Source organism: Mesoplodon bidens, assembly GCF_964165515.1.
Source record: "Mesoplodon bidens genome assembly, chromosome: 20".
Classification (NCBI taxonomy): Eukaryota; Metazoa; Chordata; class Mammalia; order Artiodactyla; family Ziphiidae; genus Mesoplodon; species Mesoplodon bidens.
Genome location: NC_138181.1, coordinates 17,822,018 through 17,838,983, shown reverse-complemented (window position 1 = coordinate 17,838,983; position 16,966 = coordinate 17,822,018). Strand labels below are relative to the sequence as shown.

The 16,966-nt window shown below is 38.6% G+C and overlaps 1 protein-coding gene across 4 annotated transcripts in view; it reads left to right on the top strand.

Annotated features, from left to right (window-relative positions):
• The window catches only part of WRN (WRN RecQ like helicase), a 135,027-nt gene that overhangs the window by 1,140 nt on the left and 116,921 nt on the right, over positions 1-16,966 (top strand). The gene's annotated exons all lie outside the window — the stretch shown is intronic.

The window sequence follows — 16,966 nt, the reverse complement described above, 5'->3', positions numbered from 1 at the left end:
GTGTCGGTGGGGGCAGGGAGCTGCAGTTTTACAGTAGGTGGTCAGGGAAGACCTGGCTGAGAAGATAATTTTTGAGTAAAGACCTGAAGGAAGTGAGAGAGCTAGTCCTGTGGCTACTTGAGGGGAAGGAAAGTGCAAAGGCTCTGACGGAGCCTGCATGGTGTGTCCGAAGAGCAGCCTAGGAGGCCAGCAAGTTAGAGCAGGGTGAGATAGAGAACTGTAGAAGATAAAGTCAGACAGATTGTGTAGGACCTTGTAGGCAATTTTGAAAATTTGGGTTTTCATTCTGAGGGAGGTGGGAAGCTACTGGAGAGGTTTGTCAGGGAAACACCATGATCTGAATGATCTTTAAAAAAAATTGTAAAATATATATAACAAAGTTTGCTAATTTAACTATTTTTTAAGTGTACGATTCAGTGACATTAATTACACTCACTGTTACACAACCGTCACCATTATTTCTAAAACTTCTGCATCACCCCAAGCAAACTCTGTAACTGGTTAATTAAGCAGTAACTCCCCATTGCTCCCTCTGCCCAGCCCCTGGTAACCTCTGATATACTCTCTATGAATTTGCTTATTCTAGGTAGTATATACAAGTGGAATCATATAATATTGGTCCATTTGCATTGGACTTATTTCACTCAGCATAATGCTCTCAAGGTTCATCCATGTCGTACCATGTATTAGCACTTAATTTCTTTTTATAGCTGAGTACTGTTTCGTGTGTGTATATACTATATTTTGTGTATCCATTCATCTTTTGACAGACAGTTGGGTTTTTTCCCCCTTTTGGTTATTGTGAATAATGGTGCACTGAACATTGGCTTACAAGGATCTGCTTGAGTCCCTTTTTCCAATTCTTTTTGGGTCTGTACCTAGGAGTCGACTTGCTGGATCATATGATAATTCTATGTTTAGCTCTTTTTATTTTAATTTTTAAATTTATTTTATTTATTTTTGGCTGCGTTGGGTCTTCATTGCTGCGCACGGGCTTTCTCTAGTTGCGGTGAGCAGAGGCTACTTTTCGTTGTGGTGCGCGGGCTGCTCACTGTGGTGGCTTCTCTTGTTGCGGAGCACGGGCTCTAGGTGCACAGGGTTCAGTAGTTGCAGCACACAGGCTCAGTAGTTGTGGCTCGTGGGCTCTAGAGCGTAGGCTCAGTAGTTGTGGTGCTCGGGCTTAGTTGCTCCGCGGCATGTGGAATCCTCCCAGACCAGGGCTCGAACCCATTTCCCCTGCATTGGCAGGCGGATTCTTAACCACTGCGCCACCAGGGAAGTCCCTATGTTTAGCTTTTTGAGGAACTGCAGAACTGTTTTTCACGGTGGTGGAACCATTTTACATTCAACCAGCAATGTTATAAGGGTTCCAATTTCTCCAAATCCTCTCAAAAACTTGTTATTTTCTGTTCCTTTTTCTTTTCTTTTGTCTTTTCTTTTTTCTGTTCCTTGTCTTTTTTCTTTTCTCTTTTGTTTTCCTTTCTTCTCTTATCTTTCCGCTTTCCTTTTTCTATTATAGCCATCTTAGGTGGTGATGTGATGTGGTATCTTACTGTGGTTTTGATTTGCATTTCCTTAATGACTAAAGATGTTAAACGTCTTTTCACATGCTTATTGGCCATCGGTATATCTTCTTTGGAGAAATGTCTATTCTAGTCCTTTGTCTGTTGTTAAATTGAGTTGTCTTTTTGTTGTTGAGTTGTAGGAGATTTTTGTGTATTCTTACTAAACCCTTATCATAGCTTTGTAGTACGTTTTGAAACTGGGAATTCTGAGTCTCCAATTTTGTTCTTTTTGAAGACTGTTTTGGCTATCCAGGGCCCCTTGCGATTCCATATGATTTTTTTTTTTTTTTGCAGCCAGGTGGTTTGTGGGATCTTAGATCCCTGACCAGGGATTGGACCCAGGCCACGGCAGTGAAAGTGCCAAGTCCTAACCACTGGACCGCCAGGGAACTCCCAATTCCATATGAATCTGAGGATTGGCTTTTCCATTTCTGAAAAAAAGGCTTTTGGAATTTTGGTAGAGATTGTGTTGAATCTGTAGGTAGCTTTAGGTAGTATGACATCTTAACAATATTAAGTATTTCTCTCCATGAACATAGGTGTTGTTCCATTTGTTGCAATGAAACTTGTCTTTTTTTTTTTTTTTTGCGGTACATGGGCCTCTCACTGCTGCGGCCTCTCCCGTTGCGGAGCACAGGCTCCGGACGTGCAGGCTCAGCGACCATGGCTCACGGGCCCAGCCGCTCCGTGGCATGTGGGATCCTCCCGGACCAGGGCACGAATCCGTGTCCCCTGCATCGGCAGGCAGACTCTCAACCACTGCGCCACCAGGGAAGCCCGTCTTCTTTTTTAAAAATTAATTAATTTATTTTTGGCTGTGTTGGGTCATCTGCTGCTGGTGTGTTGAGCCAGATGAGGACTGACTGTAAGATTTGGCAGCATGAGGGTCATTGGTAACCTTGATATGAGTGAGCCCTTTTGGGGGGGTGGAGTGTCTTTTAAACACTGGGAAGAGACAATGGAAGGAGTGAAAATGTAGACAATGGAAGGAGTGGAAATGGAGATGCTAATATAGATGACTCTTTTGAGTAGTTTTTCTATAAAGGGGAGAAGAATGGAGCAGTTAGTGAAGTCAAATTTGTTTGATTTTTTTTAATGATGGGAGAAATTGCATATGCTTATATACTGATGGGACTTTGGGACTTTTCTGGTAGACTAGTAGAGAGGGAGAAATTGATGATGCAGAAGAGAGGTGAAAAATGCCCTTGACTAGATGAGAGGATATGGAATCTAGTGCACACAAGGAGGGGCTGGATTTAGGAGCACAGATAAGTCATGGGGGATATCTATCTATCTACCTATCTACCTACCTCCATAATAGCATGGGCCAATTCCCAGTTTTCTATCTATCTATCTATCTATCTATCTTGTATACAGATGGCAAGCTGGAGACCTGGGAGAGCCAGTGGTATAGTTCCAGTCTAAGTCTGAAGGCCTGAGAACCAGGAGAGCAGACACTATTTGTTTCAGTCCAAGTGTGAGTCTGAAGGCAGGAGACTACTGTCCTAGCTTAAAGGCAGACAGAAAGAGTGAATTATCCCTCACTCAGCCTTTTTGTTATAGTCAGGCCGTCAACAGATTGGATGAAGCCCACCCACATTGGGGAGGGCAGTCTGCTTTACTCAGTCTGCTGATTCAGATGTTAGTCTCATCCAGAAACACCCTCACAGAAATGCCCAGAATAATGTTTAAATATTTGGGCACCCTGTGGCCCATTCAAATTGACACAATAAAATTAACCATCACAATAGAGTATATGGCATAGATACAATTATGTGAATAAATTTCAGGGTAGGAGCTTGTGGACGTTCTTTTTTGATTGCTTAAGTGAAATCTGAAGCATGGTTGTTAGCTGGGAGGGATAATGGGAGGAAATATGATAGATTTAGGTAGACAAGAGAAGGTATAAATAGTTAGCTTAGAAAGAGAGGATAGTAAATAGATTAGGGAAAAGTTGTAGAATTGCTAGGAAGACTAAGCGTTCACTCGAAGTTGGTGGTCACAAATTTAAACACATCAGTCAACAAGATTATGTTTTTCACCTGCTACATTCATTCAGCTACATAGGTATAGGCACAGAGCAGGCAGAGAATTTGTTTTGTTCAGGGTTAGAGTTTTGCCAGGAGAGAATAATGAAACCAGAGGTGGGCAATGAAATTGGGGAAGTAGGCAAGGAAGTGGTTATAATTTTGCAATTTAAACTGGCCAAGGAGAAAGTAAGGACTACCTGGGGGTGAGGAGAGTGCAAAGGTAGGACCATTGGATTATAGGTCCCAGGTGGATCAAAAGATTGAGTTTCTAGAGGGAATGAGCTTCAAAAATAGATGTTAATTTGAGAGTGAGATGCTTGAAATTGAGATTATGGAAGGATTCAGTTATTGTTAATAACATGGTATTCTCATGTGAACAAATGGGTAGAGCAGGGTGTAGGCAAAATTACTGGGGGAGAGCTAGTCAGAAAACTGAGACACATTATATTCCCCAGATATTATACGTTAAAGGATGTAAGCCACTGGGCAAGTATGGGGGAAAGAAGGTAGGCTATAGATATAAACAGCTACAGTACTGATGGTGATAACGATCCGTTAATATCCATCTCAAATACCATCAACTTGATCTATATCTGACGCTGGAAAATTAGGTATTGAGTTATATATGGTTGTATTGCAACTCATAGTCAACCCATAAGCCTTCATGGACGTCTGTTCTTTGACCAAAGTGTTCTTGTAGGAGTGGCAGGTGATGTAAGACATCTTTTCTTAGTTTTCAGTTCGAAATTCTGCGCCACACGATTTGGTAAAGTCCTTGACCAAACTTCCGTAGAAGTTTTTCTTAGCTTTCTGTATAGCTTCTTTGGGTTGTCTTGTCTCCCAGGGTTGTGAAAAATTTATTGTTAAGAAGACAGGCAGAGAAATAGGAGTGCTCTGTGACCTAGTAATTTCATGTCTAATAATCTGTCCTATGGAAATAGTAATATGAATGCCTAAAGATACACACATACACACAAGGGTATTCATTGAACATTATCTGCGATAAAATTTGCAAGCAACCTAACTGTCATCTATAGGGAATAGTTAAATAAATTATGATAGATAAAGAAAATGGAATTCTATATAGTCTTTAAAAAATAGGATCAAGAGGTGGTATTAGGTTTTACTTATCCCATCCCATCAACAGGGATGCTTTTAGTTGCAACTAATGGAAAATCCAAATCAAAGTGACTTCAGCTTTAAAAGGTTATTTATTAGCCTATTTAGTGGACACATCCTGAGATAGAGTGGCCTTCAGGCATGTTCAGTCAGAGCACTGCCTATTTTTTCTGGCCCTGTATTTGTTCCTCTCCCATGAAGAAGGCATGAAAATGCTTTACCTTCAGGGTGATGTCTTATATGGTTGTAGGATGACTGTGTGCATCAACTATGGCTATATATTTCTTTCTTCACATCTAGAAGGAGGAAAATCATCCCTTCCCATCCTGATCTTTGTTACAATTGGACCACCTTGGACCTAGTAATTATGGACAGGAATGGAGACCAGAGAATTGAGACCTGGGTTATAGTTCCTGTCCCTGAATCAATTGTGTAGCAAGGGGAGTGGGATTTCCATATTGGCTTTAAAACAATTGGATTTCATTCCTGGTACCGGTAATGAGGTCAGTCCCATTCCAGAAGCTTTGCTGTTATACGTGGGGGTGGGATGGGGAAGGCTGAATGGGTTTGTTACCCATATCTTTCCTACTTGTATTAAGGTAATCAACATTTCGCTCCTCTCATTCTTGATTTTACTAAAATCATGAGACTGTGTTTATCCTCAGGATTCCATGTTAGAAAAATATAAATCACTCTTGACTTCATTACTTACAGGGGCCCTTCATATTACTCTCAGATTTCAAGAAAGAGGTGGATATGGGCTTCCCTGGTGGCACAGTGGTTAAGAATCCGCCTGCCAAGGCAGGGGACACGGGTTCAAGCCCTGGTCCGGGAAGATCCCACATGCCACGGAGCAACTAAGCCCGTGTGCCACAACTACTGAGCCTGCACTCTAGAGCCCGTGAGCCACAGCTACTAAGCCCACGTGGCACAACTACTGAAGCTCACGTGCCTAGAGCCCGTGCTCTGCAGCAAGAGAAGCCATCACAATGAGAAACCCACTCACTGCAACAAAGAGTAGCCCCCACTCACCGCGACTAAAGAAAGCCTGCACGCAGGAACAAAGACCCAATGCAGCCAAAAATTAAATAAATAATTAAAAAAAAAAAGAGTAAGAGATTATTAAAAAAAAAAAAGAGGTGGATAGGAGAGAGGGACTGAGGGAGTGAGGATGGGAGAGAGATAGATATGCTTGTTGAAAAACAAACTATAGAATATTAAAACTCTACTTTCACGTACTTGACCTCAATTCCATTCTGTTCCCTGTAGAGACCCCTATTAACTGATACTTATCCTCCTGGATTGTTCTTTGCATTTACATAATACACGTATTATCATTTTGTATTTTCAAATTTAAATGGTAACTACTACTGACACTTAGTTTTTCCTGTTTCACTTGGCACCTATGTTACAGAACTTGTCAGCTTCATACATATAGTTCTATTTTATTCTTTTACTGACTGCTTATTATGCCGTATATGGATATGTCATTGATTATTTAACTATTAATTTACCCTACTGATTGCTTTTAGTATGTTTGCTATTACAGACTGATAAAACGAACATCCTTTGCCTACATCTTTGTGTTTATATGTGCATGTGGTGAAGGGTATGGAAATATAAAGTGCTGTTAAGTTCTACAAAATGTCTTTGAAAATGATGAGGCCAGTTTCTGTTCTCTTGCAAATATTGTATGTGATTAATCTTTTGAATTTTTTGCTGATAATGGTATACCAGAATTTTAGACAGTTTTGTTGACCTCGTTTATTGAGTACTTTCTTAAAGATTAGAAATGCCTCCTTTAGCATATGTCAAATTTCTATATTTACATGGCTCTGTTTCTGAACGTGGTATGTTTTATTTATTCCATTGATTTATATCTATTTTTATACCAATTCCACACTTTTAATTACTGTTTTTGTGTACTGCTTATGTTTAGTAGAGTGAGCTTTTCCTTATTGTTCTTATTTTCCAAAAAAATATTTACTGCTCTTGACCTATTTCTTTTCTTAGTGAACTTTAATATAAACTTGTGGTTCGATGAAAAGTCCTGCCGACGTCTTTTCTTGGTATTGCTTCTTGAGTGTATTGATTTAATTAATATATTTAAAGTTTTGAGACTGACTATCCAGAAACTCAGTGTGTCTTCTTTAGCCCTTTTTTGATGTCTTAGTAAACTTCTCTGGTTGTCTTTAAAATGGGTCTCATGCATTTTATATTAGGTTTATTCCTCAGATTGTCATTTTTGCTGTTCTTGAGTTTAGATATAAATTATATTTTTTAACTGATTCTTGCTCACATATAGAAAAGTACCTTAATTTGTATATGTTTATCTTGAATCTGGTCATCTCAGGAATATTTGAACCTTTTAGTCCAATTGATAAAATTTGATAAAATCAAATCACCTCAAAGTGATACTGGGCGAAAAGTATTTTGGAGGCTTTAGCTCTTTGATAAGAGTTAAGCTTACCTCATGTGAAAGCTGGTTAGTCATAGCAGTCAGCCTCTTTTATTTTTTTTTATTTATCATTATCACCATCTTTTTTGTTATCATCAACACCATCATTATTCTGCAGTACTGCCCTTGGGGATCATAGAGGTTTATTAACTTGTGTCCTCCCCCAAGGCCTCTTTTAAAGGTGATTTTCTTTCTTTTTTGATAAATGCCTTATATATGGGTGGATTAAGAAAGAGGATGGTTTTTGAATAATTTCTTCATTGGGAAATAAGCAATTAGAATAGTTTCACATTCTCCCTAAAATAATTGGAACCAGTGACCTTCCCTCCCTTCCCTTCTTTAAGGCTTTGCTTCTTTCTGAGTCCAGTGTTCTTGTCCCTGCATTTTATGATCTTCCACCTTTAGTCTGATAGGCTAGCTCTTCAGGGCAGGGCAGAGATTCACCCTCTCTCTAGGTCTCTGAGGCCGAGAAGGTAGAGATATGGGATCTTCCTAGTGTATGGTAGGAATAATAGGAGCCCATTGGAAAAAATATCAAAGGTTTGTTGCTTCTGGAAATTTTGATGTGTAGCATGAGACATCACCTATTGGCACCTGATCTTTTTTTTTTTTTTTTTTGAAAATGATAATGCACAGGTCCATGGTATTTCTTTATAGAACAATTAGAACTATATGGCAAAGTCAAAAGGAATACCCATCAGTCATTATTTGGCTAGAACACCAGGTTAGTAAAAGTGACTTGGACAGATGAGCGATGTTTGAACATATGTCACCGTATTTCACAGTGGACCCTATCCATGTGATAGACCATCAGTGTCAGGGACGTCTGCTGTTGAATAATGAATGTTTCCATGCCTGGAAGTAGGAACCTGATCTGCTTTTGCTGTTCATTCATGAAATGAAGGCACTGGAGTGTGGTGGTAAGATAATTGGACTGGAAGATAACTTTTGCCTTCTGGGAGGTGTACAATCACAAGATTGCTGATTTTTCCTTTTACTCATTTCACGTAAACTTGCTGTTCTTTTCCTTTTACTCATTTCACGTAAACTTGCTTCCTGTCTGAAGAGGCCAATTTGAAGTTCTTACGGAAGATTTGCGTTGGGTAAACTTATGATTGCTTTCAGAATTATATATTAATTTTCCAGTTTCTTTTTCACTCTGTCTCTATTTTATCTTTTGCTGTTCCTCCCACACTTAGATTGGTCTTATTGTAAAATACTGCATTTTTCTTTCTACCTGACAATGCTGAATTTCAGCTCAATACAGAGCTTTGCATCCTAAAGTTAAATATCACTGCCATTTATTTAAGTGATTGTTTTGCCGAAAACCTTACTTTTGGTTTCAAGGTTCGTAGGATTCGCTGGCAAAATAACCACTCTGCACTAAGTTAAGCAAAAATTTAAAGAGTTTGTTGAATTAACACGAGAATACAGTATATTAATTAAGAAAAAAAATAATATAACTGATTAAGAAAGAATAGTAAAGACAGAGGTTTATACATCACCGAATTGGGGAAGCACCTACATCCATATCCAAGCAGCGCTGGGAAGTCCCTGGTACAGCAATCTGGAGTCCCAATTGTGAAAAGGCCCCAGGCAGTGCGTCCACCCCACGGGTGAGACTTCAGTTTGCTACAAGAAGGAGTCCCACTATAAGCACCAGGCCGAAGGCTGATAATAATCAGCCTGTGTGCAAATTTGCAGCTCTGGTATTGTCATAAATGTCTTGGTCTTGAAAGTCTTGGAATGTTGTCTAATCCCCGGAGGCTGGCCAGGCCCTCAAGGTTCAAGCCCCCAGACTTACTCCCTGTCTTATCTAATGATTTACAAGGTGTGCTGGCGTCACCCCTGCTGGCCTGTATGTAGCTCAGCAGTTTGGCACTTAGGCAGTTTTTAGGGTCGTTGCCTGGTCCGAGAGAGGCCTAGTGCCGCCTCTGAAGCCTGAACAAGACTACTTTACTAGCTTCCCCAACAGTTATAATTTTCTGTTACATTGCTATTTAATGTTATTTTATTCTTATTTTGATTTAAAAAGATTTGAAACTCTATGAAGTTATGAAACTTTGGGTATTGTATCCTTTGTGTGGCTAGTTTTTTTATTGTTATAATTTATTTTAAGATAAGGGGTTAAAGAAAGAAAAGAATTGGCCACATACTTTTATTTTCAATTATATTTGTGTATTAGAATGCAAGCACAGAAAACTTGATTCAAGCAGGCTTAACAAATAAGGAAATTTATTATTAAAATGAAACTTGAAGGCTGAGGTAGGGCTGACTTGAAGACTGGTTTAGTCCGTCTACCGTAGCTCCATTTCTCATCCGTGCTGTCTTCTGTGTGTTGGCTTCGTCCTCAAGCGGGCTTCCATCATAATGGCACACCGGCTGTAGAAGGCCCAGGCTTCCCATTCTCAAATATAGGGCATCTCTTCTGGTACTTTCTTACAAGAGCAAGACGCGTTATTCTCAGAAACCCCCTAAACACCTTCTTTTGTATCTCGTTGGCCTGAATTAGACCATAGGTTTTATTCTTAACCCAAATTCAAGGGACTGCCTTGAGTTTAGGTCTGAGTTTCTGAATCATCATTGTCGCAAGGGGAATGGGATGACTTTCAGATCAGTTGGATTTTCCATGGGAGCTGGTAGTAGGGGCAGCTGTCCTGAAGCACATTGGCTTTGTGAGCAACTGGTCATTATCTCAGATTTATGGTACTGTACGAAGGGTACAGAGTGGAGTGGATGCTGGGTAGGCAACCGTCAATGTCCTCTTGATAATGAGTCCTATAAAATTTCATCTCAGGCCATATGAAGTAAGAGTAAAAAAATAAAAAGGAAAAATAGGCAGCCTAAGCAAGTTTTAAACTGACTTACTTGAAAACTTCCTCTGCAGTCTCCCAGTTTATAGTGGTTGATTTTAGCTGACTGGCTATTGCTACTTACAGAACAGAGGAAATTCATTAAAAATAATGAATTATTCAGTTGGATAGTGAAATTCAGTTATAAAGCACTTCGCTGTGCCATGGATTCAGTTCAGGTAAAGTCATGTTCCTGGTTTATGGGCAGTGCGGCTTCTCACAATGACACAGCATAGAGAGAAGCTTTTATTTTTTTCCCGTTGCTAGCATTTTAATGGCATTTTATTGTATTTATTTGTTTCTATTTGTATTTTATTTCAGTTGACTATTAATACAAATTTTAGTTTATACTTTGTTATTATAAATTACATATTACATAATACTTGACAGTTATGAAAATTTGGTAGATGCCTATAAAGAAGTAGGTCTCTCAAAAAAAAAAAAATCCCACTACTTTTAAAATTGCTGTGATTTACTGTAGCTGGACCAAATGCTAGTGGTGGTTTTATTTGGCTTTTCTTGTTTGCTTGCTTGGGTTATTTGGAGTGAAATTAAGATTAGCCGAAATCGAGCAATAGATTAATTAAAGCCTCTTTAATTAGGGAATTTAATGAGGGCTCTGTCGTGGGTTCTTTGGTCCTACTTTTTTTACTCTGCCCCTCCTATTCCTATTAGTGCATTGAAAAGTAGAAAGGAATTCTCAAAAACAGTACAGGAGAATACCTTATAAATTATATCTTCTACAATAAATTATAGATGCTACATGCATGTGTATATGTGCATGTGTATATGTGTCTATATAGTATATGTATATATATATAAAGTAGTTGCTAGTATATTGGTTAAGTATAGATAAACTCATAGGGCAAGGTTACATTTTCAGAAACTAATATAATAAAAGAACTCAAACCCAGAATTTTTAAAGTTTGTTGCATTGTTGATAACATTTGAAAGACTTTTTGACTGGAAACTGCCTCTTTTAGTAAAAATAACATAACTGTATAGGTGAAACCCAAAGTGTCTAACCAAATTTAGGACATTGATAACCAAAGTGAATTGCTGAATCATTTAAGCTGCTTTAGTCTTACAAGCTTTTTGTTAGGTTATTTGAAAACACTTACTAATCCAATCTTATAATTTATCAGTCTTTAAAATTTATTCTTTTTCTATGTTCTCATCTACACACATGAAAAGTTAGATGAGTGTATGTATATTACTGTTGTAACTTGGATTGTAGTTGGAAACCTCCTAAATATAATTTGTGTAATACACAGAGAAATAAAATAGATGCATGTTGAAATTTAGTACTCCTTGGATCAGATCTGATGCGTAAGAATGAAGTCTTTTTGGATAAATGAATCCATTTTCTTTTCTCTATTTGGATTTATCATTTAAAAGAACATTCTGCCTATGAAGCACTTCAGTGTTTAATTAACTTTTTTTTTTTTTTGCGGTACGCGGGCCTCTCACTGTTGTGGCCTCTCCCGTTGTGGAGCACAGGCTCTGGACGCGCAGGCCCAGCGGCCACGGCTCACGGGCCTAGCCACTCTGCAGCATGTGGGATCTTCCCGGACCGGGGCACGAACCCGTGTCCCCTGCATCGGCGGGCGGACTCTCAACCACTGCACCACCAGGGAAGCCCTTTAATTAACTTTTGATAAATTTATATACTTAGTCTAATTTGTGTGGATTTGATATCTCTTTCTGTACCCGTAGGTTCTTGATCCTTCTCAGTATACTAAAGAGAATGGGGTATAATAGCAGTAAAAGATCTATCACTACTCCTATCAGTATGCCAACTCATGTACAGCTGCAGTTTAAGAGATGTCACATCAGGTTTATCACTGTTTATCTTCACATCAACCCCGTGGTCAGTAGGGCAAGTAATATATAATAATAATGTAATATAATAAGGCAAGTAATATAATGGCAGTTTAATCCCATTTTACAGATGAAGAAATGAAAATTTAGAAAAGTAGTGCCTTGTGCAAGATCACATGGATACTAAGTGGCCAAGTGTCACAGCATATTTTTCTAAAAAAACTAAAGACAAATTCTCATACAAATATACAATGAGCACATCACATTTGTTTAATTCAATAATGAGGGAACCAACAGGAGATAAAATTGGTTCAAAGCGGAGCAAAGATTATATAGGTAATAGGGTTCTCTAGAAAAATAGAACCAGTAGGATATATATATAGATACAGAGAAAGATATTTACTGTGAGGGATTGCCTCATGCGATTGTGGAGGCTTAGAATTTCCACAATCTGCTATCAGCGAGCTGGAGGCCCAGGAAAGCCAGTGGTGTTATTCTAGACCAAATTTGAGGGCCTGAGAACCAGAGGAGCCAGTGGTGTGAGACCTGCTTAGAGTCCAGAGGTCTGAGAACCAGGAGTGCTGATGTGCAAGGGCAGGAGAAAATGGACATCTCAGCCCAAGCAAAGAGCAAATTTCCCCTTCCTCTGCCTTTTTGTCCTATTGAGGTTCACAACAGATTGGATGATGCCCACCATTGGTGAGGGCAGTCTTCTTTACTCTGTTTACCTATTCAAATGCTAATCTCTGGAAATACCCTCCCAGACACATCCAGAAATAACTGTTTTACCAGCTCTGGGCTGGTAACCCTTAGTGCAGTCAAGTTGATACATTAAATTTACCATCACATAAAGACATTGGAGAAAGAACTTTGAAACATTTGCTAGCTTAGGTACCGGGCTGTCCTACAGGGCAGTAAAAACCATAGGCGTTGAGATGATCTTTTCTGCTGGACAGAATTCAGTTGCATTTTTACCAGATAAAATTTTACAAGTTAACATGTAACTTCATAGAGTCTGAGTTTTTAATCAGTAGTAAATAATGAGTTAAATAAATGTATATTCCATATGACATAATCATTGGGTGGGCTTGTGCTCCTGTATGACACTGAAAGGACGTATTGCCTTCTTTTTGTCTTACTTAGAACTTTTGGATAATTTTTCTTGATACAACGCAACATTGGAGCCTAGGTTTTCTGACTCCAAGTCCAGATTTCTTCCCACTGTACTTCCCTGCTTCTTCATAGTATGATTTTTAAGGCGAGAGCACTCTGCTGACCTTTGCAAAATCAGCTAGCCTTTGTTAATAGTTTTCCTTTGTGTACAGTGATGGTGATACAGCTTTGTTCCTTAGAGAAACTTTGTGAAACTCAATGGATATTTGTAAAATTTGCATCAGTGCCCAAAGTGAGAAATAGAAATTTTAGCTTGTTTACCGTGACTTCTCTTTTGTGACATTTTGTTAGAAAATTTTAGAATAATTCTAAAATTCTTGCATTTTTGATTAAATAATCAGGTTTATAAAACAGTGTATTTCATCAGGTTAGCCTTCATATATTTTGAACAAAACAGAATTGAACCATTTTAGGTAGTAACTGAAAATTTGTCCACATTAAACAATGTAATTGTCTCTCAGAGTGAGGCATTGAAATACTTACTGATAATTTTTTCCTGGACTTGAAATGGTTATCTGCATGTGCCATTTAACTTAACAGTGTATTTTTGTTTTTTGGGGGATGCATTTCAAAAAGGTTGGGATTCTTTATTAGCCCTCAAGCAATTAGGTAAGTCGGTTACTGTGGTAACAGTAGGCATTAATTTCCTTACCTTCGAGGTTTTAGGAACAAAGAAATCTCTGAGCTAATCCACTGAAACCCAACTTTCTCTTGCGACTGGTGTGAAGTCTGTCCGTTCTCTAGAAGATGACACCATTCTAAGGGAAAAATGTGCTTTTGAGATGAATTTCTACTCTGCCAGAGAGAAGTGTATAGTATGATTTAAAAGCTAGGTGGTGAAAAAGTTATCCCTTCTTAGCTAATTTGGAACTGTGATTGGTCTTAAGTTTTCTAAATCTGTTACTAATTTAAATCTTAAATCTTATTGGTGTGATTTCTGTTGACATGAACTAGAAGGGGCTTGAGTGGATAGCTTATCCTACTATCTAATTGGTGTCAAATAAAATCACCTAAGAGGACTTCTTTCAAAACATAATTTGTAATTTTGGCAGATAATCTGTTAACATTTAATTGGCTAATATTACTAACCCTATAGTAAGCTCACTCATTTAGCTATATTGAGGTTCATTTTGCAACTAATTTATCAAAAAGCTTTTCTTTTCCAAGAAGTTGCATTCTTATTAGGTATTTTATGAATGTATTGTGGTGATTTAAAAAAATAGCTATAGTGGGTTGTTAATCACAGCAGCATTGGATATTTTCTAGTCTTAGAGCATTTTGTCTGTGTTCTATAGCAGCAGTTGGCAAACTGGCTAGTAGGTCACATCTTAACTTGCTGCTTGTACTGAATATGAGCCTAATGGTTTTTACGTTTTTAAGTGGCTGAAAAAAAAATAAAAACAGTATTTCATGAAATTTGTGTAAATCCAGGTTTCACTGTGTATAAATAAAGTTTTATTAGAACATAACCATGCGTATTTCTTAAGTATTGTTTATAGCTTTTGTTCTATAGTGGCAAACTTGAATAGTTGGTGACAGCAACGGTCTTCCTGGAATATTTACTATCTGATCCTTTAGAGGAAAAGTTTGCTGACTCTTGTCCTATAGTATAAAAAAATGTAATCTTGGGCTTCCCTGGTGGCGCAGTGGTTGAGAGTCCGCCTGCCGATGCAGGGGACACGGGTTCGTGCCCCGGTCCGGGAAGATCCCACATGCCGCGGAGCGGCTGGGCCCATGAGCCATGGCCGCTGAGCCTGTGCGTCCGGAGCCTGTGCTCTGCAACGGGGGAGGCCACAACAGTGAGGGGCCCGCGTACCGCAAAAAAAAAAAAAAAGTAACTTTGATTGTTCATTAAACAAACAAAAAAAATCTTTCCCACTTTTATTGGCATACGTTTCCTCTGATTGCAAAAAGGTAACACGTTTTCTTATAGAAAATTTGGAACATATAGAAAAGCATAAAGAAGAGAATTAAAAGCTATCTGCATTTGTGGGATAACCACTTATATTTTGGTATACATTGCCAAAGGCCTTTAAAAATGTGTTTGTGGGGACTTCCCTGGTGGTCCTGTGGTTGAGACTTCACCTTCCAATGCAGTGTTGTGCGGGTTCGATCCCTGGTTGGGGAGCTAAGATCCCACATGCCTTGTGGCCAAAAAACCAAAACATAAAAAGAAGCAATATTGTAACAAATTCAATAAAGATTTTAAAAATAGTCCACATCAAAAAAATCTTAAAAGAAAAATGTGTTTGTGTTTGTGTGTGTATATATATATATAAAATATGTTAATATATGCATATAGACAAACACACATACATCTTTACTTTCTGAAATTAGTCTAACTTGCCTTTTTCACTTGATAAATTATAAGAACATCTTTTTAATGACTGCATAGTGCTCTGTTTTATGGATGTACCATTATTTATTATTTAACCATTTTTCCATTGTTGGATGTATAGTCTGATTTCAACTTTTGTTATTCTAAATATATATATTGCACTATATAATATATATTCTAAATATTGTGTATAACATGGATGACTATCCTTGTATATACATCTTTCTGGGGAATACTGGTTATTTTTTTAAGATTAATTCTTAAAAATGTAACTATAGGTAAAGTGGTGTGAAAACTAGAGAAGTATTTTGAAGGGATATCTTGGTATTGTGTGAAGAAACTCCCTTGGCCTGCCTTCATGAAGATGGTTTATCTTCCATTTACCCTAGGTTCTGTTTAGACATACTAATTTTCACACTAGACCATCAAACTAGTCCTTTTAATAACTTTACTGTTAAAGCATTTGATTGATGCTGATAGGTTGATGGACTGGAAGAACTGGGCCAGTGCCCCACTCTGGGTTCATAGTTTTTTTTTAAATTAATTAATTAATTAATTTTGGCTGTGTTGGGTCTTCGTTTCTGTGAGAGGGCTTTCTCTAGTTGCGGCAAGTGGGGGCCACTCTTCATCGCGGTGCACGGGCCTCTCACTATCGCGGCCTCTGGTTGCGGCGCGCAGGCTCAGTAGTTGTGGCTCACAGGCCTAGTTGCTCCGCGGCATGTGGAATCTTCCCAGACCAGGGCTCGAACCCGTGTCCCCTGCATTGGCAGGCAGATTCTCAACCACTGCGCAACCAGGGAAGCCCTGGGTTCATAGTTTTTACTCACAGTTCTACAGATGGGAAGGTAAATGATTTGCTGTGTGAGTGTTCCTAGCATCATTGCGGAGGCCATAGAGTGGAATAATGCTCCAGGCCAGTATGAGTTGACACAGTAGACTCAGAAGTGGGGAGAAAAAGGGGATGTGCTCCAGTCTTAGGATAATTCACTTCCTACTCCACTAATTAAGTAGATGCCCCAGACTACCACCCTGTTTCCTGTGGGCCTCTTGAAGGAAAATCCATTTGTTGGCCTATTCCTACTCTTTCTCAACCACTCATTCAGTAGTGCACCTACAAAAATGTACCCAAGTATTTCACTCAAAGGATGATTTATGAAGGGGTATTGACTCTTAAAATTTCTAGGGATACTCACATCAGCTGCTAGTATTGATCTGTCTACAGCAGAGATTAGAATGAAGAGGCCTGCAGGAAACTGGGTCTTGGAAATTGATATGATGGAAGATTGCTTAGTAACATCCAGTTCTTTTGAAAAATTGGAAGGTCTGGCAACACTGGGTCCATACTGACCATTGGCAAGAGTTAACTGGAGCAAAGTTAGTGCCTTCCAATTTGTGCTGCAGCATAGTGATATGGGTTATAGTAATGCAAGATTTTGATGGTTGCATATTTTTTATAATTTTCAAGTATAAAAGCACTTTGTAAGGCAAACATTCAAAGATTTATACTAGGTAAAATTATATTTGAACACTTAAAAAAATACATTTATTTATTTTTGGCTGCATTGGGTCTTCGTTGCGGCACTCGAGCTTTCTCTAGTTGCAGCGAGCGG